At 40.9% G+C, this 2996-nt stretch overlaps 1 long non-coding RNA gene across 1 annotated transcript; it reads right to left on the bottom strand.

Annotated features, from left to right (window-relative positions):
* Nucleotides 1–1194: 1194 nt before the first annotated feature.
* Nucleotides 1195–2194, bottom strand: LOC113471458. Its single transcript, XR_003394150.1, has 2 exons — nt 1881–2194; nt 1195–1443 (listed from the first exon to the last, which is right to left on the bottom strand). It is a non-coding gene; the product is annotated as an uncharacterized LOC113471458 (long non-coding RNA).
* Between the last annotated feature and the right edge of the window lie 802 nt (nt 2195–2996).

The following is a 2996-nucleotide window of genomic DNA, read 5'->3' as shown; positions in this document are numbered from 1 at the left end:
GGCAATCAACCCCAATTTTTTTATGACCCCCCTTTTCAAACACCCACCCTAAATGCGACATAGCCTCATGTGACATCCCCCCTCCTCCTTCCTTGGTAACCCTCCCTCCTTAACTCTCCTCTCTGCCTCCTTAGTTCTACTTCCTTCCGCCTTAATTCCCCTTCTCACTCCTTAACTACCCCTGCCTTGCTCTTCAACTCCCCTTTCTCTCTCCTAAACTCCCTTTCTGCCTCTTCAGCTGTCCTTCCTTCCGCCTTAACCCTCTTCTCTCCCTCCAACTTCAAACGCACCTCCATTGCTCCTTAACTTTGCACAATCCCTCCCTAACTCGTCTTCCTTCCGCCCTAACTCTCCTTCCTCTTTCCTTAACTTCTCTGCCTCCTTCCTTAACTCCCCTTTCTGTCTCTTTAGCTGTCCTTCCTACCAACCTCGCTCCCTCCACCTTACAACACACCTCTATCGCTCCTTAACTTCGCACAATCTTTCCTTAAATCGTCTCCTTCTCGCCCTAATTACTCTTCTTCCTTTACTCCACTTTATGCCTACCTACCTGCGTGACTCCTCTTCTCCACTCCTTAATTTCATTTCTTCTCTCCTTAACTCCCCTTCCTCCTTCCTTAGTGCTCCTCAGTGCAAAAGTCCTAAACTAAAACGGACGCGGCACACAAGGGATCAGGAGGAGACCGCCTTAACATAATATATCTTCCCTCTGCGGTACTGCCCTTCCTTCTTTCCTCCCTCCCCTTTTTCACTCCTTAGCGCCTCCCCATTACAAGGGATCAGGAAGAGACCGCCTTATCATAATATTAATACTCTTTAACATATCTTCCCTCTGCGGTACTGCCCTTCCTTCCTTCCTTCCTCCCTCCCCTTTCTCACTCCTTAGCGCCTCCCCAAATGCTCTCCCTTTGTTATGATAAAGCTTTTAGAAACGCTGAAAGAACAAGGAGGACCCGCGCGTCATGCTAAAAGCTGTGAAAAACAAACACGCCATTCGAAGTGACACTTTAAAAGCATATAACCCCCGGGCCCCTGAACACAAAGTGTGGTGAGTATGAGCATAATGATTATCTTTGAATGGGTGTGAGGTCTCTTCAGACAAAAAATAAAGAACTCAGAAAATATAAACCATGTTTCTTTGACCTTGGAGAAAATGAGTTCTTGGTGTTGAACCAAAAATTTTAGGATCAACATTGGTGTGAAGGTTTAAAATTATATATCAAATTTACGATTGCGGGAAGGGTCCTTAGTTTCCGTATTAAATGCTCAAAAATGAACACAACATTGCATAGGAAATGCTTTCATATGAGAGTGAAAATCAGAGATTATCCCTTCAAGGATTCTTAGTAGATTTGTTCAATCTTCTGTCAACTCAATAAGAAGGGCAATGCTTCAACTGATCTCCACCAATAGTCTCTCTTACAGTTGTTGGACAGAATGTATCTGTAAGGAAAAAACAAACAATATTATTAAAACAAGCACTTACCTATGTAAAACAAATTTTCCTATTAGTAATTATTGTAATTAAAAATGCAGCTAGACTAGCTTGTCATTTTTATGGTTTGTTGAATGTTCAAAGGTTCAGTGAGTATGTACAAATTTTATTGTTCAGTATTTTTTCCCTGTAAATTTTGATGACTATTTCTACATTTATTTATTATCATTTTTTTCTTTTGTAGATACCTGAATTAAATAAATCAAACATTGTACATTATTTCATATTGGAAGGCACTATGAGCTTCTACACAAGCACAGGTCCATAAAAATTTAAAAACCATCTAAAAATTTATCAACAATTATGTATAATAAAATCAACGTGAGACCATGCATAGACCTCTGGCCCAAAATACTTTCCAAGGATAATAAAATTATCTACTCACATGATAGGTAATCCACAAACACTCAATTGGATCTCTTCTTATCTAATAGGATAGAACAGAGTATTGAGATACCTACTGGATAGAACTGGAGATTACTGATACTAGAATTCACACAGCTTTCACTTGATAACTACCTACTAGAATTTGCACTGTCTGATTTGCCTGTCCACTTTGGTTTAATCTTCTGATCCAGAAAGATAAGAACTTGCTCAGTACCAGTGCTTACATCAGCTACAACTACCAGTAATCTGTCTGTGGGACTTACCAGTCTACTAATCTACCTGTAACTGCGGAACTGCGGCTTACATAATCCGGTAATCCCTAATCAAAATCAAAATTTGACTTATTTTTAAAATTCCCCGCCAAATGTGATGTCTGTGACGCGAGCAAACGCTTGATTCAAGGAGGTGAAGAAAAGTGGATCTAGTGGAGTGATTGTAGAGAAGTGAAGCTACAAAACGGCCATCTTGAAAAATTCCATTTCCTCTCTCTCCCTCCCACCCCAACTGCAGTGGGCGGTAAAATTTGAAAAAGAAAATCAAAAGTTCTTATCAGCATCAGCAAGCAGCAGCAGATTCAGCATCAGCAGGACTATTTCAGTTTTCGGCTTTTCAGTAGCATTTCTAGGTACAACTTCATCCAGAGTGAAGCAAGTGTCGCTACTTCTCGAAGAGAGGCAATTCCAGCTAGCCCTCAAACTTGTGGTAAGGACAACTAGTGGTAAACTAGCATTAAAAAAAAAGTCAAGCCAGTCTAGTTATTTTAGTTGGTAGTGCGGTCTGCCTTGTGAGCGCTAGGCCGCGGGTTTGATTCCCGCCCGGGGCGGATTTTATCTTGAACGGGCAATGTTCGTTTTCGGAACGGCTGGCTTTCTCCTAGCCTGTCTTCCTTCTCTCTTCGATTTCGGGACGATAAGACCTTAGCAGTTACAGTTCCCTCTATCAAACCTCTGCAGAATAAATAATAACAATAATTTTGTTGAATATTTGTTTATTGTTGAAAAAGATATTGTACCTCGGCACTCTCAAGGCACATTCTTTTATATCCATGTCGATCCAAGAACGGAAAAGTTTAATTAGAAAGTTTCCGTCCTGGCCGGGATTTGAACCCATTAAC

Source organism: Diaphorina citri, unplaced genomic scaffold, assembly GCF_000475195.1.
Source record: "Diaphorina citri unplaced genomic scaffold, Diaci psyllid genome assembly version 1.1 scaffold2464, whole genome shotgun sequence".
NCBI classification, from domain to species: domain Eukaryota; kingdom Metazoa; phylum Arthropoda; class Insecta; order Hemiptera; family Psyllidae; genus Diaphorina; species Diaphorina citri.
The sequence above is the reverse complement of the archived record's forward strand: the minus strand, read 5'-3'. Positions and strand labels throughout refer to the sequence as shown.